General features: G+C 44.2%; 1 protein-coding gene across 4 annotated transcripts in view; it reads left to right on the top strand.

The window, feature by feature from the left end:
- The window catches only part of LOC132157539 (NACHT, LRR and PYD domains-containing protein 12-like), a 137,974-nt gene that overhangs the window by 12,151 nt on the left and 103,402 nt on the right, over positions 1 to 22,421 (top strand). Inside the window, exon 2 of one of the 4 annotated variants that reach the window (XM_059566913.1) lies at positions 1,766 to 1,884. The exons of the other annotated variants lie outside the window; for them this stretch is intronic. The gene's annotated coding sequence lies outside the window, so the exon portion shown is untranslated. The remainder of the gene's footprint in view (positions 1 to 1,765; positions 1,885 to 22,421) is intronic. 4 annotated transcript variants of the gene reach the window in all.

Genomic DNA, 22,421 nt, shown 5'->3' with positions numbered 1-22,421 from the left:
TGCTTTTGATGGGAAATGTATATGTTTGATGACTGTCACCTACAATTATTGGGTTTCGTTTACCATCAAACCTCCACATCATTTGACTCCTTAAAGACAATCAAGACTTGCATCTTACTTCAGCATATATACTGAAGTCTATATATATCTTTGTGTGCAGATCGTTTTTTGCAATACGGTTTGAATGATGTTTCGTTTTGAGTCTATTTTGGTGTTTATATAAAGTTCATAAAAGGTGCTTGTATTGCTGTTTGTATTTACTCATTGGTTTAAAACATATGTTGATGCTTATGACCCTCCCTACAAACAGATTATTAATTAGCATTTACTCAGAGTAGCATGTGTTGGTTATACCTGGATACCTACAAACTTTAAAAACTGTGTAAATAGCACAAATAAATAAATAGAACGAACCTACAAATTAATAAATTTCAAACAGGGCCCACTGGTGTAACCTTCACCAGGGCCCCACAAACCCCAGGCCCTGTAAATCATCACAAAGAATATTTAGCAGTTTGTCACACTTTAAGTCTTGTAATTTAGTGTATTTCACATTATAAACACTTGTCTTGATACTAGTAATCTATAACATATGTAAAATATTAAATAATTTTTTTACTTCTGTGGTTCTCAAGATGAGGGTGTAATGGTGAAAGAAGGTGAGGAAGCAAGTTCAAGTAAATCAGATATTTAATAACACAGTCAGACACATGAGTAACATAAAACAGGATAACAGGTGGGTGAGGCGAAGTCTGATGGCGATCCAGGAAGTGGCACGGAGAGGCAGCAGGATAGCATGACACAGGAACTGAGATGAGCGAGCCGTGGGTGGTGAGGAGTGGATGGGATTCCAGAGACACAGACGATCCAACAAAGAGAAGAACACAGAGAACAGGAACGAGAGACCAGGCATTGGCAGGGAACTGCAAACAACGCTCTGACAAACACAAGACGAAAGACAGGGCAATAAGTAGGGATCGGTAATGAGTAGCAGCTGGTGTAGATGAACAATTAACAGAGACGCCCACATGAAACAATCAGTGCTGACGCGAAACACACACAAACTCCACCCTCATAGTGCTGACCAACCGTGACAAAGAGAAAATGATGCAGATGTACAATGAAAGTATCTATCCTATCTAATCCTATTCAAATGAAAGTATTCCTATCATTTAAAATGATCAGAATGCATCTATGGCAAAGAGTTCTAAAAATATGGCTTCTTATAAAAAAGTGTTCCCATGGCTTAGTTTGCCTGGGGTTTGGGGTAAGTTGACCCGATTTTGAGTCAGTGGGTAGATGAACCATCTGGGTGTAAAATGACTATCTCACCAAATCTGATTCAAACCCATGTGAAATAAATAACAATATAAAACTAATTTAATACTTTTCTCTTACAAACAGTCAAAGTTGTAGCCTTCCGGACTAAACAGAGAGTTTGTTGGCCATTAGTGACTACAGGTGGAAATATATATCTGTTTATATTGTGAAAAGCATTTTCTGATTCTTATCAGAGAAGGATTTGGTGCACTTGTTCACTATCCCTATTAAATAAACTATAAATAATATGTATATGATAAACTTAACCAGTAATATCACATTAAAACGTCAGTTTATAATTCAGAGAATTAACTTAAAGGGGTAGTTCACCCCCCCCCCCCCCCCCCCAAAAAGGGTATATTTTGCATATTTTATGTGTATGTGTATGCATTCCTTAAAAAATAGTGTTTTATTTACCCTGCTTTTCACATCTTTTGGACTGAAGGAATGCAACATCCACTGACTGCAGTAATAGAGCTTGAAAGATCAAATACAATTTTTGATATAACTCAGACTGGATTCATCTAAAAGAAGAAATTCATATACACCCAGGATGCTTTGGCGGTGAGTAAAACATGGCCAATTGTATATTTTTGGGTTAACCAACCCTTTAGCTACAGTGTACAGTGGGGTAAGTTAAAATGCTGGCTTAATTTACCCCACAACATTTGGCTCACTTTGCCCCATAGCTGCCATTTTGGTAAAAAAAAAAAAAAAAAAAGCCACTGTTGCTTACCAGTTCAGGCTAATATTTAGCTAAATCATCTATATGCATCATAAATATTTTTAGACCTGGATAAATTTGCTTTGATGTAACAACCATTACATCTGTTATAACTCTGACAGTTAACTTATCTGTTCAGTTGCCAAGATACAGAGGGTGTGTCAACTTACCCCAAATTCCCCTACTTCCATTGAAGATGAGATGATGTGAGAGTGTGCTGTCTTCTCTTTTAATTGTATATTTGTAACAACTGGATCACTTGTATTAACAAGCACCCACCCCCCTAGATCCCCTTTTTTATTTTGGGCCACTGCCCCTCAAAATGTCTGTGCACGGCCCTGAAGGGATCCCATGACCTCCAGTGGCAAGACGTTGTGAAGTTCTCTGACACATGAAGTACCTTACCAGCAGAGGCAGTCGTGTTTATTTTCAGTTATAGCATGTCCTGAAGCCAATAATATAATAAAAATATATATTCCAAATATTTATTATGGCGTTATTTTACTGACAAATATCAAGAGCGCAATGTTGCACGAAAGCACATTGATACAATGTGTGAGCACATATCTCTCTGCTCGCGGGCAAATTTTCTTTGCTCTTGCACAAAACCGGATGCCTGCACTCCGATATAGGCTGCTGTCATCTAAAAACATCGCTCGCACTTTTATCAGGTTCTTTGATAAGGTTACAATACGAAGGTCTACATGGCAACGTAACTTGCGTGATGTCCCCGCAGGTCGGGGCGGGTAAGGAAATGTTACTTTATTTGAGGGGCTGGCCAAATAAATTGGAAAAAAATCTGACCCACGCATCACTATTACGCACCTCTTTCAGGCACCTACTGACATCAACAGACTGTTTATAAAAATGTGAGAACCACATTTTTTTACATAGCCTAGCCCATATTGTTTATTTACAGCTGAAAGAAATAAAATATTAACGATTCAGTTATTAACTTTTTTGCTTGTCACGTTTGAAGATTATTGTTACACTTGTATTGTTATCAATTCATATGATTATAACATTTTTAATCTGGTGAACAATAATATTTTTTTTGTGTGTGTGTGTGAGGCGTCGGCATCATCCTCCTCTTCCTCACCTATTTGTTGGTGGACCATATTGTTGCTCGTCAGTTTTCTGCTATTTGCTATTATTTTATTTATTTTATTTTATCGCAGATATTTTGTTTTTGACAAATTAATGACATTTAACGTGTAGTTAACATTATACGATACTGTAAAGGTCTTAAGTCAAGTTTTATGTTAATTATTGCTATATTAATGTAACCATCTATGACTGAACCGATCCGAGTCATTGCTAGAACTGGCCCGGACTCTACAGCCAGACTCGGGCCGGTTATGGTGAGCTTGACACAAACTAATTTCTGTGCTCTATAGGCAGTTCTTTTGACCTTGGTGCTTGGTTTCGGCGCTGATATGCATTTTCAGCTGTTAGACCTTTATGCAAGACGTGTGTGCCTTTCCAAATCATGCCCATTCTATTGAATTTGCCACAGGGTTAACTTCACTTGAAGTGTAGTAACCTCTATAAGCAATGTGAATGCTCTTGAGCTAAATTTCAACTGTCCCAGAAAGGGTATGAATACTTGCAATGCAATGGAATCATTTAGCTTTATTTTTAATATATTTGCAAAGATGTTAAAAACCTGTTTTTTGCTTTACCATTATGGTGTATGGAGTGTAGATTTATGTGGAGAATAAAGTAGTTTAAAGCAATTTAGCACAACAAGGCAGCAACATAACAAAACGTGAAAAAAAATGAAGGGGTATGAATAATTTCACAATAATTTTCATGTCTTTTTAGGGCTGTCTCTTTGTCTCTCTCACGGACGCGCCAGGTCTCTCATAAAGAAGAACAAAATAAAGCAACAGTGCATATTATTTAGTGATGTGTCGTTCGTGAACGAATCGTTCTTTTTGAACGCATCTTTTAGGTGAACGAATCGTTCTCGTTCACGCAATCCACTGACTCATATTTCTCGTTCACTGAAGTTCCTCCCTCCACAGCAGCGCGGCGCTATAAGCAGCGCATGCGCAGCTCGGTGAACCGGTTAACAACCATTTCATTCGGTCAAAGAATTACTCAACCTCGAACCAATAGCCTTCGAGTATGAGATGTGACAGAGCATGTGATTTGTTGAATGTAGTGAACGTATACGCCCTTCAATGAACGAGTTTCAAATGAGTCTGAACGAGATCTAAAGATTTTATCGTTCATGAATGAAATGACTGAACTTATATACCCATGTCGTTCGTGAATGAAATGACTGAACTGGTACACATGTCGTTCGTGAACGAGTTGAATGATTTAGTACATCTCGTTCGTGAATGAAATGACTGAACTGGCACACATGTCGTTCGTGAATGAGTTGAATGAACGGATACGTCGTTCGTGAAAGAAATGAACTGGTACATAGCTTATCTCGTTCGTGAACGAAATGAATGAGAGAAAACCGGGTTAGTCTGCCATTTAGCATGTCAATCTCGCAAAATGCAAAGCGCAGTTACAGTTACTGTGCACATACGCTTGTTTTGATATTTAGCATACAGAACTCCACGTTTAATCCCCGATTTATGAATGTGAATATATAATATACAACCTATCTGACCAAACAATTAAAATGCTAATTAGGCAAGAAAACCTTGTGCTTTGTTCATCTGAACAAGTTAATTAGACTTTATATATTGAATGCGATTATGCACACATATTAATAAAGCCAGATCAGTTTTTATGAATGTGAATATATAATATACAACCTATCTGACCAAACAATTAAAATGCTAATTAGGCAAGAAAACCTCGTGCTTTGTTCATCTGAACAAGTTAATTAGACTTTATATATTGAATGCGATTATGCACACATATTAATAAAGCCAGATCAGTTTTTGTAACAAGTGAATACGTTCATTGACTTAAGACATAACACATAATACACTCTTTTTTGCCACCTGCTGGCATATTTTGTGTAATACAAAGAAATGAGAACTGAACGAATCAATAAACGATTCTGAACTAATCATTTTGGTGAACAAACTGAAAATGAACGAATCTCTTGAAAGAATCATAATTTCCACCACTAATATTACAGTACATATAATTCTGTACATGCCATTGCACGCCAATTGCAAAAACCAAACCAACCGAAGATACTTTGCCTAAACCTGCTCTGCAAGTTTGAAACACTCATCAGCCACTCTCCATATGAAAGAGTAGTGATTTACACCTTCCACCCCCACGATATAGCTGAACTAACTGAATCCCCAACCCCCTGAACACAGCAACACTTCAGTTCTTTTGCAAATCAAATGTATAAAAATATATTGCAGTAATAAAAATGTTTTTCCTCTAGATTAATGCATAAACAACGCAGCGTGACAATAGAAAATGGTGATTACCAGACATGGATAAATTAAGATTTTGTTTTGAATTAAGTTGCGAAAGTAAAAGTGTGAAGTTTAGAAATTATTGTATTAACCAAAGGTAGCTGTAAGCTGTGTGCGCAACATCATCTAAATAAATGCCCCGGAGGGTGGATTTATTTATTTGTGCAAGATGCCTGGTGAAGTGAGGTGAGCCGCTTCCTGATGGCTGGTGCTTCCCGTGCGTTCCCGTGCTCTTCGGTGCAAATCCAAAGTGAAAGTAGGTGTCCTGACGTGCTCCAAATTGAGTGGGCTGTCGGCCCCTCGCTGCTTTCTGCGGAGAAACGAGAGAAGGATTAGACCAGCGTTGCATTCGGCTCGAGACCGTCTTCTGAGTGCAGCGTGTGCTGCTTAAAAGTGTGCAGGCTGATGGGGAGCAGCTGTGACCGATCAGCCGGCGGTGAGGACGTGCAGGTGTTCTACATTGATTGCCAGGGCGACGCTGATTCCTCCGAGGACGCTCGTCACCCCCCCCCCCCCCTAAGGGTCGTTTGGTCCTGTGAACATAGACCTGCGTAAGCTGTCCAGATTGGGGAGAGGCCATCGGTGTTCATGTTGGCGGCCCCGGCTCGATGGCGTACTTCAAAGGAGAAGTTGGGGATAAAACATCGGTAATACCCCACCAACCCCAAGAAGGCTCGTACCTGGGTCTTTGTCCGGGGCCTTGGGGCGGTGTGGATGGCCTCGACCTTTTTGTCCTGTGGCCGGATGAGACCTCGGCCGACTTGGAAGCCCAGGTACTTGGCCTCAGAGAAGGCTAGGTGGCATTTTCCGGGGTTGGCAGTGAGTCCAGCCCGCCGGAGCTCCGAGAGCACCCTCCGCAGACGATCCAGATGTTCTTCCCATGCCTCGGAGTGGATCACGACGTCATCCAGGTAGGCGGCCGTGTACACCTGGTGGGGCCGCAGGAGGATGTCCATCATTCGCTGGAACGTCGCGGGGGCCCCGTGTAGGCCGAAGGGAAGGGTCCGGTACTGCCAATGGCCACTGGGGGTTGAGAAGGCAGTCTTCGGCTTGGCGGCCTCGGTGAGCGGTACCTGCCAATAGCCCTTGGTGAGGTCCAGGGTACTGATGTACCGGGCCCTTTCTAGGCGGTCCAGCAGTTCGTCGACCTGAAGCATGGGGTTCCCGTCGAACTCGGACACTTCGTTCAGGCGGCGTAAGTCGTTACAGAAGCAGAGGGTGCCATCCGGCTTTGGGACCATCACAATGGGGCTGGACCACGGACTCCGGGATGGTTCTATTTCCCCCAACTTCAGCATTTGTCGGACCTCTTCCTCGATAGCCTGCCGACAAACTTCCGGGACCCGGTAGGGCCGTTGCCTGATGACGACTCCTGGGGGTGTCCTAATGTGGTGCTGAATCACATTGGTCTGCCCGGGCTGGGAGGAGAACACATCCTGGAACTGACTGAACAGGTGCTGCAGCTCCGTCTTCTGGGCAGCCGAGAGGTGGGGGTTGACATCCACAACTACGGGTTCGGTGAGGCTCAGGGCAGCTACTTGGTCCCGGGTCCCCACCCGCTTATTCAGGAGGTTGATGTGATAGAGTTGCTCCGCTTGCCGCGTCCAGGCTGTCTCAGGCGGTATGTGACTGAGCCCCCGTGGTTGGACTCACTGCCAACCCCGGAAAATGCCACCTAGCCTTCTCTGAGGCCAAGAGCCCCCGTGGTTGATGGCCGAACAGGAGCTGGTGAAGCCAGATGAGGCCTGAGGAACTTCGCGGATCCCAAAGAGCACGTAGGGGATCATGAGGTCCCAATCCCACTTGTCCTCCGCCGCCACGCGTCTGAGCATTTACTTGAGGGTTTGGTTAAATCTCTCGACGAGCCCATCTGTCTGAGGGTGATAGACTGTGGTCCTCAACTGCTTCACCCGCAGCAGCCTGCAGAGGTCCGCCATTAGCCGGGACATGAACGGGGTTCCCTGGTCAGTCAGGATCTCTGAGGGGAGGCCGATTCGGCTGGCCAACAGAAACAGCTCCTGGGCGATGGACTTCGGGGTGGCCTTTCGCAGGGGGACTGCTTCTGGGTACCGGGTGGCGTAGTCGACGATGACCAGGATGTGCTCAAGCCCACGGGCAGACTTCGGCAACGGCCCCACTATGTCCATTCCAATCCGCTCGAAGGGCACCTCGATGATAGGCAGCGGGATGAGCGGGCTAGGGGGAGGGGTCCTGGGCGACCTGGCCTGACAGGTTGGGCAGGCTTGGCAGAACCGCTTTACTTCGGCCTCCAGGCCCGGCCAGTGGAAGCGGTCGCGGATGTGTTGAGTGGTGTTGGCTGCCACGAGGTGACCTGCCATGGGGTGGGAATGTGCCAGTTCCAGGATGGTCTCGGTCTTAACTTGAGGCACGACTAGCAACTTTTTCTCCTCCCCCCTCCGCTGGGCGACACAATACAGCAGGTCATTCTCTACGACAAAATATGGAAGAGGGTGGGGCCGGGGGAGGACGTCCTCTCCATCCACGACTCGCACCTGAGTCCAACATTGCTTGAGTCGGTCGTCCTCCCGCTGTTCCTTGGCAAAAGAGCCCCCTCCAGCGGCCTGTTGGTAGACATCATAGAAGAGATTAGCAGATTGGGAGGGGGACTCACCTTCTCTCCCACTGTCGGAGTTTAGCAGGGCCGGCCGGCGGCGGGGTCCAGGCGGCCGCCTCGGCCTTCGACGGTTCCCCTTGGGGCTGGCAGGCTGAGTAGAGGTGGTGAGCAGCTTGTCGAAGCCAGGCCAATCCCTTCCGAGCAATACGGCCACCGGCAGGTCCTTCACCAGGCCTACCTCTACCGGCCAGGTGCTTTGGGGGGACGAAATGACCATCTCACGGGCCGGTACTTGGCGAGTGTCTCCGTGCACGCAGGTAACCGGCAGGAAGTTTTTCTGGCCGCTTCAGGGGGCGCACAACCGTGACTGGATGAGGGTGACCCCACTGCCTGAGTCCAGCAGGGCCCGGAATCATCTTCCATCCACCTTCACCTCTGCTTCGGGGGCTCCAGATGGTACCCGCTGGTGGACGATGCAGCCTGCCAGCCAGGCTCGCGGGGGTGATGGTGGGTCAGCGCTAGGCATGGGCTCATCTCGCGGTGGGGGAACCGTCGGCCTGCTGACCGGTCGCGCGGTGCCTTCGAGGGGGCGTCGCTCCTGGACCACCCTCCGGGGAAATGGCGGCAGCTGGTCCCCTGCCCCGCTGTGATGGACAGCATCCGCCAGCTCGATCGCCTCCACAAGTTCCCGGATGTTGCTCGGGTTCCTCATCCTGACGGCTTGACGGTGGGCGGGAGGTAGCCCGCGAAGGAGGCGATCGACCACCACTCATTCCGCTACCTGTGTTGGGGTGGGGTCTCCCTCCAGCAACCAATGCTGGGCGATGCGTTCGAGATCGGCTGCCTGGGCACGGGCTGGTTCGTGAATTAAATGCCCCGGAGGGTGGATTTATTTATTTGTGCAAGATGCCTGGTGAAGTGAGATGAGCCGCTTCCTGATGGCTGGTGCTTCCCGTGCGTTCCCGTGCTCTTCGGTGCAAATCCAAAGTGAAAGTGGGTTTCCTGACGTGCTCCAAAGTGAGTGGGCTGCCGTTCCCTCGCTGCTTTCTTTGCGGAGAAACGAGAGAAGGATTAGACCAGCATTGCATTCGGCCCGAGACCGTTTCCTGAGTGCACCGTGTGCTGCTTAAAAGTGCGCAGGCTGATGGGGACCAGCTGTGACCAATCAGCCGGCGGTGAGGACGTGCAGGTGTTCTATGTTGATTGCCAGGGCGACGCTGATTCCTCCGAGGACGCTCGTCACAATATATCTAAAATACACAGTGAGTGTACACACACATTTATTATGTAAATACAAACTTTTATTTTGGATGCGATTTAATCACGGTTATAATCACAGAAACTGCGGGGAATCGATCCGAAGGTAAGTCGTGATGCTTTGTGGAAGTGCGGAGAGTGGATGAGGTTCCGGGGGAAGACACGGACATCCAACACAAACAACACAGAAGCAAGAGACAGAGATCAGACATGAAACAACGTTCTCACAAACACAAGACGTGAGACAAGCCAATATATAGGGAGTGTGTAATGAGTGACAGCTGCTGCTGATGACAATTAACGGAGACGCCCACAAACTAATAAGTGCAGACGCGAAACACACAGACTTCACCACAAAGTGCAAAACCCAGAGATCACGGTTTACCAACCGTGACAGTACCCCCCCTCTAAGGACTCCTCTTGGAGTTCCCAGAAGGGCCTACCTGCTGATTGTAATCATCAATAAGGGAGTGATCGAATATGTCCCTAGCAGGTACCCAACTCCTCTCCTCTGGACCGTAACCTTCCCAGTCCACCAGGTACTCGAATCCTCGTCCCCTCTGTCTCGAATCCAGAATAAGATAAACCGAATAAGTCGGATCCCCATCTACGAGACGCGGCGGGGGAACCGGAGTAGGTGGATTAATACGTGCAAAAAACACGGGTTTAATTTTGGACACATGAAAGGCGGGGCGTATCCTCCTGTACGCTGGAGGTAGTTTGAGGTGGACTGTCACTGGACTAATGAGCTTGGTGATAGTAAACGGGCCAGTAAATTTGGGAGCTAATTTATTAGATACGGAATGCAGAGGAATGTTACTGGTAGAAAGCCACACCTTTTGACCCACAACGTAAACGGGAGGCTTTGACCGGTGGCGATCGGCCTTGGCCTTAGTGCGCTCCCTCATCCGGAGCAGAGTCTCGCGGGCTCTGGTCCAGGTGCGGTGGCACCTCTGGACAAACGCGTGAGCGGAGGGGACCGCGACTTCAGATTCCAGACTGGGAAAAACTGGTGGCTGGTAACCTTAACTGCACAAAGGCCTGTAGTTGACACTGGTAACGAATTGTGAGCGTACTCCACCATAGAGAGTTGTTGACTCCAGGAAGAAGGATTCTTGGAGACCAAACATCGCAACGTCCTCTCTAAATCTTGGTTGGCTCGCTCAGACTCAGTTACTTTGGGGATGATAACCCGAAGACAAGCTAACTGACGCTCCTAGCAATTTACAAAACTCTTTCCAAAATTTGGATATAGATTGAGATCCCCTGTCAGAAACCACATCTACCGGGAGGCCATGAAGCCGAAAGACGTGATCTAGGACAGTGACCGCTGTTTCCTTGGCTGTCGGTAATTTGGGCAAGGGAATGAAATGTGCTGCCTTCGAGAACCGGTCCACTACGGTCAAAATGACCGTCATGCCATTACAGGGCGGGAGGGCGGTAACAAAATCTAGTGCGATGTGGGACCAGGGTCTCGAAGGGACAGACAGCGGTTGAAGGAGCCCATCAGGAGGTCGGTTAGATGACTTCCCACTGGCGCAAACTGAGCAAGTCAAAACAAAATCGCAGACGTCACGAGCCATACGTGGCCACCAGAATCGTTGTTTAACCAACCCATTAGTTCGACTTATCCCTGAATGACAAGCCACGTTAGAGCAGTGACCCCACTGGACGACTTCGGACCTTAACCCCTCTGGCACAAATAAACGGTTCGGTGGACAACCGGGCGGAGGCGTTACCCCTTGTAAGGCCGTCTTGACCTTCGACTCGACCTCCCATACGAGTGTTGAGACCACTAATTTCTCAGGTAAAATACACTCGGGAGTCACCGGGCAGGCGGAAAGATCAAAAAGACGTGATAAAGAATCGGGTTTGACTGCCGTGTGGGATCAGGGGCCACAAGGATGGGAGCCGAAAACAAAGCGGCTTTTGAGGTTAGTGAACGCAGTCTCAGCTGCGTCTGACCAACTGAACGGAGTACTGGGAGAGGTCATGGCTGTCAGAGGTGAGGCTAGTTGGCTGAAATTGCGAATGAAACGCCGATAGAAATTGGTGAACCCCAGAAACCGCTGTAGGGCCTTACGGGAATCTGGAGATGGCCAATCTATCACAGTCTTAACTTTGTCAGGTTCCATACGTATTCCCTCCGACGAGACGATATACCCTAGGAAGGGAACAGAATGTGCATGGAATACGCATTTCTCCGCCTTGACAAAAAGCCCATTCTCAAGTAACCTCTGGAGCACTCGTCTGACGTGTTGAACGTGTTCCTGGAGAGATGAAAAAAAATCAGTATGTCATCCAGGTAAACATAAATAAACTGATCTACCGTATCTCTCAACACGTCATTAACGAGTACTTGGAAAACCCCTGGCGAGTTTGAGAGCCCGAACAGCATCACCAAGTATTTAAAATGCTCTCTGGGGGTATTAAAGGCAGTTTTCCATTCATCCCCCTTCCTGATGCGGATCAAATGATAAGCATTACGTAAATCCAATTTTGTGAATACGGATGCTCCCTGTACCCTCTCGAAAGCTGAAGACATGAGTGGTAATGGATAAGTGTTATTTATCGTAATGTTGTTCAGCTCTCTGTAATCAATACAAGGTCGCAGAGAACCATCCTTCTTACCGATAAAAAAGAATCCTGCCCTCGCTGGAGAAGAGGAAGGACGGATGAACCCAGATGCTAAGGAATCAGAAATGTATTTCTCCATGGCCTCCCTCTCAGGAATAGAAAGAGAGTATAACTTGCCTTTAGGCGGAGACTTACCTGGCACTAAATCTATGGCACAGTCGTAGGGATGATGCGGAGGAAGAGAAGCAGCACGGGACTTACTGAACACCTCCTTCAGGTCCAGATACTCTGCGGGCACGTTTGGCAAAACCATGTTCTCCTTCTGAAAGATAGAAACAAAGACAACAGGACAAGCAGAAACCAGACAAGACCCATGACAACTTTCACTCCACAATGTGACTGTGTTGGAACCCCACTCCACTCGTGGATTTTGTTTTATTAACCAGGGGTGACCTAACACAATGGGAGCTACAAGGGAGTCCATGAGGAAAAAGGATATGGTTTCACAATGATTGCCAGAAGTGAGCAGAGTGATGGGTTCTGTGTAGTGTGTGACGTGAGGCAGTTCCTGGCCGTTGAGTGCGGTGACATGGATGGGAAGAGACACAGGCAGGACAGGAATGTTCAGGTGATGTGCAAGGAGTGAGTCCATGAAATGTCTGTCCTGAGCCTCCACAATACAGGCATAGTCCTTGGGACCTCCGCCGTTCTCTCTCCCTCCGGGACAGCCGAGCACTACCCACCTGCATGTGTTCGTGGTCGTCGACGGGGCCGACCGTGTTCTCTCGACTCGAGCGCCCCCTGTCCGGAGAGATGGTATGGCGCTTAGGACAGGTCTGACGACCCAGACGATTAATCCGGGCATCAACTCGTAAGGCTAAGTCAATAAGACCGTTGAGTGTAGGGGGCAGCTCGATTGATGATTTTTCATGGCCGATTCCGATACCAATTTTTTACAAGGAAACTGGCCGATACCGATTTCCGAATTTTTTTTTTTTTATCTTTTAAGCAACAAACAAGAAAGAAGGAAAGTGTGCATAAACAAGATGTTTATTTGTTATTTAATAGGCCAAACTGGCTTTTGGCTATTGAAAACAATAACGGTAACCATCTCAAATTAACAGCAGTAACTGAACAGTAAATAGACTACATTCAATACAAACATAGATGCTACAGACATCAGCATTGAGCTTTTGTTTTTGAATTGGGTTGAACTGGCCTTAAATGAAAAGATTAACTGTAACCATGTGAAATTAAAGGCAATAACTGCATAGTTCTACAGTCCAAACAACAAAATCAACACAAATTCAATAAGATGTTTCTTAATCAGCGTTCAGTATTTGTTTTAGTTTTTAAATCTGCTTTTAAATAATAAAAAAGTCTTTACCAGTGAGACTAAATAAAAGTATGCTATATAAATACATTATTCCAAAATGTTAAAATCAAATAATGTTGGTGCGAATAAAACAAAGATGCAAAGTGTTTCATTCATCCAATTAAAATAAAAATTAGGGTAATGATTCACATCTGTATTTTTTTTACTTGAGCCAATGAAAAATAAATAACTTATTGTCTCAAGTTAAAAAATATTGATGTGAATCAGTGTGCTACAGCAGGTGATTTTTAAATCAAATTAAGTCTATGTAATTTTAAGGTAAAATAAAAATAATCATCCTAATGCAGAACTGACGTTTACTTCTGGCTTTTCAAACCTGTATGCAAGTTCTAATTTACAAAAAAAAAAAAACATTTAAGTTTTGTCACAGTTTAGTCTGTTTCGTTTCTCATCCAACATGCGAGAAGTTGAGCTGTGAACATCTCTTCACGGTCTACTCGTGTTCAAGGCGCGGACCGTTACAGTATAAGCTCGCGCAGCTTCAGTGCGCGCAGGAAAGGGACTCTTATTTGTGCTCCAATTCATCAACGGCTGATCACTTCCTGCTATCTGTGCCTCAGACATGAAGCTCTGCCATAGACAGTAAAAGAAATGGACACAGCGACCCAATTGGAACTCAATTGAGACAAGTGAAGCCCATTTTTAGCGATTTTTAGCACTTCCGTTTCTGACACGCAGAGTCAAACTAAGCTTGATGACATCAGCACCCTGTCTAACTGATGTAAATGTTCTAGTAGCTGTGCTTGCAAACTGCCATCGTTAATCTTGCAGAGACAGCGAGCTTGAGCGAGAAGTTCTTTGGCGTGAGTGAGCAGGAGTAAGTATTCTGAAATATTTTGTCCCGTTGCTTTTATGGACTTTATATCTATGGGCTTCGCAATTTCGGTTGACTTCCTTCCCGCCTGAGCCCTGCACTTCCATTACTGATCGGCTGTCCGTGTCCAGCGCACAGATTTTAAAATACTCTTCCACACAAATGACATAGCGAACGATTATAATGTAGTCTATGCATCGAGCGCACTTCCGGAAAAATCGTCCGAAAAAAGACCAAAAACCGATTTATGGCCGGTCAACCGGTGCATCCCTAATATTATTTCAGATTTTAATTTTTTTAAGTGTGCAAAAATTCTACCTCTTTTGATCGGGCTATTTAGGCCTTTGACATTCCAGCTAACAAATCTAACTTTCGATCCCCCAGGAGATTTAGTTAAATCGGCCATATCAGACGGACAAATAGGGCTGTCGCGGTTAAGAAATTTCCCCTGCAGTTATTATTGGTGGCTCAATAGCGGCGTTTGTAAAGTGCATTTACAGCTTTTGACCGCTGAGTGGCGCTTTAACCACAAGTTATCAAACAAGCGCATCAAAGCACATTTTCGCAAAAAGACATCAAACAGGATAAATGTCAAGCCTGAGCTTATATTTTCTCTAAGCTACATGGTATTAAACCATATTTTAGATTTGACACATTTAAAAGGTGTGCAGTATTATTTATATTATATTAATTATGCATTACATTGTTCAAAAGAAATTGTGGTTTACTTTGCATTGGAGCATTAAAAGTGGTAGCCTATTACCATGGTAGCTACATGGATTAATATGCAAAATGTCAATATTTTCATATATTGTGCCTATATTTTAATTTATATTTTAAATATAAATATATTTTTTCCTTTAATAAAACAACATGCATTTTTGTTATTCATTACCTGTCCTTTATTTTGACATAACTTATTGGGAAAAAGACATTTGTCTGCAAACTGATTAAGAAATTGTTGCATGTTTAAACGTGAAGCACTGTATAATTTTGTTCCCATTATTTATGCCTAATTTGCCTAAAACAAGAAACGAATAAAATTAAACCTGCACGATTAAATCTTTGAAACTCTAAAGAATGGACAGATTGATAAAACATCCTCATGATTAAACTCAAGTTCTCTCATTATAATCAACAAAATTCACACGATGTAAAAAAGAGCTTTAGTAATTGACAATTTAAGTGATTTTAAAGGGAGCCTTCTTTACCTGCTTTTAAAGTAGGGCAATGGCATATGGCCTAAAATTAAAAAAAATCCCAGATTTTTTTTTATTTTAGAAAACAAATCTGAGTTATGATTTAAACAAAGAAGATGTAAAAACGAAGAAATTTTACAAAACAAGTTTTAATATAGTTCTTTATCATTCATTTAGCAGTCAAATTTATAACTGCAACAAGATGATTAAAAAAAAGACCTGGAAAGACCTTTAGTTATTTAATACTAGCCCATCATGCATCTAACCATCCACTCGGGGTTAAGAGCTGTTCAGATTAAAACTGCCAGCTCCGCAGTGAGTCAGTGTCATGGACGGAGGACCTGTTAATATATTTTCTAGTTTATATTTCCATCTCGTTATGTCGCTGGTTTAGTGTTTTTTTTGTTTTGTTTTTTTCTTATAGAACTTATTTGTAAATAGAGCAGACACTTTCTGTGTGTCTACACCAGACACGAGAGTTGTCATCCGTGCCCCACATCGAAAAGTGTGTCTAAACTTGATGACACTACAGTGTCAAATCATCTGAACGCAGTGTCAGGAGATTTTGTCATAAACAGAACGAGCATCAGTTCACTGATGGGGATCGTGTCCAGTGTATACATCACTGTGTTCTGTTGTCTTTTGTTGGATCACCCCAACCCATGTGTCCGGTGTAGACCTGGTGTGTGTTTTTTTTTATTTTTTTATTTTACAGCCCTGCTTGTTTTAATGTTTTTATTAAATATCTATTGACTGCATGGTCATATTATCGAATTATTTACTGCCATGCGACCTACAAAAGTAAAGCTTGGTGAGTCGATCAACGAGCATTGCTGCAGGTTGATTTTTGGCGGATGTGCTGTGCTTGTGCTCCCGCGGTCGTCTTCATTTCTTCAGGTGAAACATCTCTCTCACTCGGCAGCAGAGTCTGTGAGCAGCAACAACTTCCCCTCCGCACACACTGATACCAGAAACATGCTCCTTCACTCCGTGGATAAAGTATTTCAGTATGTTTGAAATGTTATGTTCATAACGTAGCATATAAAATAATAATAATAAAAAAAAAAATAACAGGAGAGTTTCAAAGTGGCTTAAGCTATTTTGTGTAAACATTTTTCCCTATATCACATGCCACATCTATTATAAAAACTTTAGCAGCAACTTTTCCAATTTCCAATATTTATGTAATTCTCAAAACTTTTGGCCAGGACTGTACATTTTGAAATTAACAAATTGTAATTTTTTTAATGTTTTTTTTTTTTTTTAAATGTTACAATGTTATATCATAGTGTTATTGTTGTTTTACTTACTTCTTTTATCTCATTTTACAATTACATTCATTTCGCATTCATTGCGCCAACTGGCGGTAGTTTGGCAAATTATTTTAACACGCGACTGAATTACAGTTACCCCCGCGGCACCACGGCCGTATGCGCAGCGGTAAAGCCCAATTAGGCTGTCCACCTACTGTATGTAGCATATATTGTTGCTTTTTTAACTGACAGAGAGACACGTTTTAAAACATTTGTTCATTGTTAAATGCCAAACATCAACAAGAACATGCGTTTTCCAAAACATTTTTTGAAAAGAAATCAAAGAGTTCTAACATGTATTACACGTATTTGCGCGCAACTTTGGACAGCAGTGGAAATCTAGACTGATTATCGCGCCACCACTGGCCCACCAGGACAGTGGATTTACGTTGGAGTCGATGCACTCCTCATGCAGATAGAGTGTGAGCTCGTTATCTGCTCACGCTCTCTTGGGTATGGGCACTGAAGCGGAGGTTGTCCGTGACTTCAGCAGGTATGCCTTTTACTTTCACGGCTGTATTTTACAGATTTTGCAAAGGCTTCAGCTACTCCAAACTGCCGGCCGGTCTCAGCGGTTCTTTTTGATGTTGCTCCGCAACCTGATGCTGAAGGGGGCAGCTGCGCTGGATGACAGGGAAAGACACTCTAAAACGCTTACAGTGAAAAACGCTTAACATGGCTTAATGTACTAAGACAGTGATATTAACAGACCAAACTCACTAAAAATCATACTAATAAAGTATACTATCAATAAAAAAAATCAGATGAGCCCTGAATATGAATGCAACTCGTTTAATAACAAGTTAAGCCTTTTCCTCCCATAGAAAACCATTATAAGAAAACACTTAATGTGGCTTAATGTACTAAGACAGTGATTTTTAAAAACCAAACTCACTAAACATTACACTAATAAAGTATACGATGTACAAAAAAAAAACAGAAAATTACAGTCATAACCATATTGTATCATTAATTTATTTAACATTGAATGCACAGTGACAAATTGAAAAAACAAGAAGGCCACAGCCTCCTAAAAAAAAAAACTGAACACTGCGGTTGCCGCGGTTTCTGCAGTTGCTATCTTTCCTCTGCGGTTTGCTTGTCAATTGCGCGTTATTACAATATTGTGGTTATCGCGACAGCCCTATTGACAAATATACATTTGCATGTATATACAGATCAAAAACGCAATCGGCAACATACATTTTTTTCTCACTATTCAATTTTTCTAAAATCATAACATAAAACAAAACTTTTCCAGTACTTTTTGAATAAATGAAACTTAGAATCAAACCTCCCAACATTTTCCAACAATTTCCCCAATTGAAACAAGCCGCAGAAACCTATTAAAATTGCATGGCTCTCAATTATCCAGTCTTAATCTCGATTAGGGCTGCAACTGATGATTATTTTGATAATCGATTAATCTGTCGATTATTTTTACGATTAATCGGTTTATGTTCTTATATTTTAGTTTTGCCCATTTTTTCCCCAAGTAAATTATTAATAAAGGGTCTTTATCATTCAACATAGACTTTTTAGATATTTTAACCATTTTGCATTGTCATATCCTCATAAAAAATATACCTGGAGTTGTTTTATTATGTGTTAGTAATCCTATGTCGAACTCTTCTGCAATCAAAACACTGACCCATACGTACTCTAGCAAATTTTGCAAGGAGATTTCAAATAATGTTTTCACCATGGCAGTCCTCAGGGCTTCTAAAGTAGTTTAACATCCTGAACAAAGCTTATTAAGGAATCTTTCAGAACATATTTTCACGAAGAATAAGAATAAAACAGAATAAGATTGCAGTACATTGCATTTTATTATTTTTTTCCTGTAAACACACAGCTTATACCTGGGAAACCGCTTTATAGCTTATGCTGTGAAATTGTAAACAATCCTTCGAATAAAGTGCCAATGGTATGAAACCTGAATGGAACTCACATTTTAAAGTAAAATCCATCAGAAGGTTGTCTAGAAAAAAAAAATTGGACACACAAAAAACCTGCTTTGTGAAAAAGAGCAGTGAATACTTAGAAAAAAAAAGTGCATTTCAAATACATTTAAACATTTACCTCTCTCATTCAGTCATAATTAGGCTGCAAGACTGAATTATGAACTGGTAAATGACAAAGTGATAACCGAACATGTTTGTAAAGCTTTAAATGTTAACTGTTAAAAAGCAATGTTATCAGCTTTTACGACTAAACATTTACAAACAACATTGTACTGGAGAATCTGCTCAAATAAAAGTCTTAAACAGGTAAACAGTTCAGTAGTGCAGAGTTTACAGGTTATTCTTCTTTTTTGAAGGCTCAAAGTAAAGTCCTCCCACACTTTGGATGACTTTGTTCGATTAGTTTTATCTTCCGCTTTTTTCTTTTTCTTTCTCAAGCTTACTCCACTGCCGCCTGCCTCTGTCATCTTGCTGAATACCGCAGAGACGCTGTTTGGGAAGCACGTGACATAAAACGAGGCCAGCTATTGGCTATTCGCTACTTCTCCTACTGTACTGGCTGAGTAAAACCTCCGGTGGCTCATTACTGCCACACTTTGGTCACCGCAGATTTAAAACATGCACGAAATGAGCCGCTTACGGCAAATAAAAGTTATTTAGCAACTAATCGATGACTAAATTAGTTGACAACTATTTTAATAAAATCGATTGATCTTCTTGAGAGACTCCAAACCACAATATTTACATGGAATACAGTGAAGCATCTTTATTACGCATTGTACTAAATGAGCTTTAAGGCAATAAACAGAAACAAACATGCCGTCTTTTCTTGAATTTTAAGATAACTTGCGATAAAAGAAAAAGATAGAAAGTCACCTTATTGCTTGAAGTACATTGTCTGTGCCATTTAACTTCACAGATAATATATTACGGCCAGAGTCGGTTTTTAGTCTTGTGTAAGGACGCGTTGTTTGTAAAAAGCCTCAGCAGCCTCAGGTGAATCAAAAGTGTGAGTTTCCTCTCCAAATTTCACACGGAGAAGTGCAGGATGCAGAAGTTGAAACTTTATGCCTTTCTGATAGAGGGATTGTTTGACTTCTTTGAATCCAGCGCGTTTCCTCGCTAAAGCTGCGCTCGTATCTGGGTATAGCCGCAGTGACATTCCGTTGAATTTAGTATCATGTCGCCTGGCCCATTGAAGTGCCTTTTCCTTTTCCTGAAATCGGTGGAAGCAGACAATGAATGGTCTTGGAGATTGTCCTGTTCCAGCTTTGAGGCGAAGCGTGCGATGCGCTCGTTCAAGTTCAGGAGGTTTGTCAAACACGCTCTCCATAGTATCTTTAAGCAGCCCAGATATAAATCTGATGGGGTCTTTTCCATCCTCAGCGCCTTTGGGAATATTGATAATACACAAGTTAGCCCTTCTCAATCTGTTCTCAAGATCGTCCATTTGGTCAAGAAGAGATGTATTCTGTGCCTTCAAGGATTTGATGCGGCTAGCCTTTCAAAGTTTTCGCCGACCAGTACTTCAGTAGATGCAATCGGTGCTGAAACGAGCCAACTGTTTCGCATAGCGTGTCAAGGGAAGCCTGTTACGGCTTGATTGAATCTTGAATTAAACTTGCCATGTCCTCTTTTAAACTGGCCCGCTGTTTTGCCAGTTCGGAGACTAGCTGACTCATTGACAAGTTATCCGTATTGTCTTTTTCCGGCATGTCCTTGTTGCTAATAGTGGTGTCATTAGCTGCCATTACTGCTAGTTTACCTGCTAGAGTAGCGCCTGACCTTGTTGCTGGCGCGGTACTATGCTTCTGTTTAGAATTGCTGCTCATTTCTCTTTCTGAACTGAGTGTAGTTCTTATGTGTTATATTGTAAAGCAATTAGATTAGAAATAGAAGACGGATAAATATGTTTAAAAGGAGTGTGGTTGGGAGGTCCTCGCCTCTGCTGCCCTCTCTTACATCGCCAAACCGGAAGCCCTGAAACGCGGTCTTTTTTTTAACTGAAAGTGCTGCTACTCTCTGCGCTCGCTGAACAGAGCAGATGCAGAGAGAAGTGCGCGCGCTGGGAGAGAGAGAGCTTGTGTGGCAGTACCTCCAGTTATAGGGTGACCATATGTCATGACGTTCATACGGGACACATCACAGCCAGGATTTTAATAATGCCTAAAACACCCAGAGCAGTTTGACCAAACATTGCAGGTATTTTACATAATCGACCAATCATGGGCTTCGTGTGAGAAGGTGAGACCAAAAGCGATGCAAATATGCGCACGTGTTTGTTCGTTCGATTGACTTGAAGCGTTGCTGCGCACAAATCCAAAAAAAACAAAGTGCGCCACAATGCTTCAAGTCAAACGAACGAACAAACACGTGAAAGCGATTCGAAAGCATAAGGAGCCGTCTGCTCTGCTCTTTATATCTCTCATGAATGTTACACAATGATCAACCTGCACAGTACAAATAGCCAAAACCTGGATATTTTAGGCAATATTAAAATCCTTTCTGGGATGTGTCCCGTATGAACGGCGCATATGGTCACCCTATCCAGTTACTTGCAGCGCTCTGAAAGCTGCCAGTTCACACCCATGCAATTTGACGGTGCGGTGCATCATCTTGATAGCACAACTATTCTTTTTACTTCTGTCCAACTTCCAACTTTTCGGCTATTTTTTTGTAGCTGGTGTGGCGGGGTGAAGTAGGACACAACTCGAGGATGAAGTTAAGTTCCCCGAAGGGTGGATTTTATTGATAAAAAGGGGTGGTGAAAGGCATTGCTGTGAGGCAGTTTGGTGCTCAGCTTCTTGGCTATCGGTGCGCTGGTGCAGTGTGGGTCCGTGCTCTCCCGTGGGCGTTGGGGCTGGTGGTCACACGGGGTGTTGGGGCTGGTGGGGTTTATGAGAGCAGCGGCTGATGGGGCGCAGGTGTGGCCGCTCAGCCCGTGATGAGCAGGTGCAGGTGTGCCTGCTCCGTTCCCAGGGCGACGCTGATGAGGGCTCGGGACACGTGTCACACTCACCCCCACCACCCCCCCCCCTATTCCTCTGGAGAAGCGGGGATATCGGGGGAGGGTGGGAAGTGGAGCCTGACAGACCTGCGAAAGCTGACCACAGGCGGGAGAGTCCATCGGCATTGGCGTTGGCTGTCCCCGCCTGATGTTGTAGGGTGAAGTTAAAGTCCTGGAGCGCCAGGAACCACCGCGTCACCCTGGCATTGGTCTCCTTAGCCTGGGCCATCCACTGCAGAGGAGCGTGGTCTGTGAGGAGGGTGAAGTGGTGGCCGAGGAGGTAATACCTGAGCTCCAGGACTGCCCACTTGACGGTCAACGCTTTCCTCTCTACCGTGGCGTACCGCTGTTCTGCAGGGGTCAGCTTTTGGCTTATAAACACCACCGGGTGTTCCTCACCATCGTGGCCCTGCTATAAGACGGCTCCCAACCCGGTGTCAGATGCATCCGTCTGCAGTAGGAAAGGGCGGTTGAAGTTGGTGGCATGGAGGACCGGTTCTGTTGTGAGGGCGGCCTTGGTCCTGAGAAATGCTGCTTCCGTCTCGGAGGTCCACAGGACCTTCTCCGGCTGCCCCTTCCTGGTCAGGTCTGTCAGGGGAGAAGCTGAGGAGGAGAAGTTAGGGATAAAGCAGCGATAATACCCCGCCCAACCCCAAAAAGGCCCGTACCTGTGTTTTGGAGGTGGGTCGCGGAGAGGATAGCTGCCACCTTCTTCTCTTGAGGTCTGATCAGGCCGCGACCCACCTGATATCCCAAATATTTGGCTTCGGCGAGGGCCAGATGACACTTCCGGGGGTTGGCGGTCAGGCCAGGCCGGCGTAGTTCCGTCAGCACCCTCCGCAGCCGCTCCAGGTGGTACTGCCAGTGGCCG

Source organism: Carassius carassius, chromosome 14 (genome assembly GCF_963082965.1).
Source record: "Carassius carassius chromosome 14, fCarCar2.1, whole genome shotgun sequence".
In the NCBI taxonomy this organism is placed as follows: domain Eukaryota; kingdom Metazoa; phylum Chordata; class Actinopteri; order Cypriniformes; family Cyprinidae; genus Carassius; species Carassius carassius.
This window is presented reverse-complemented; position numbering and strand designations above follow the sequence as displayed.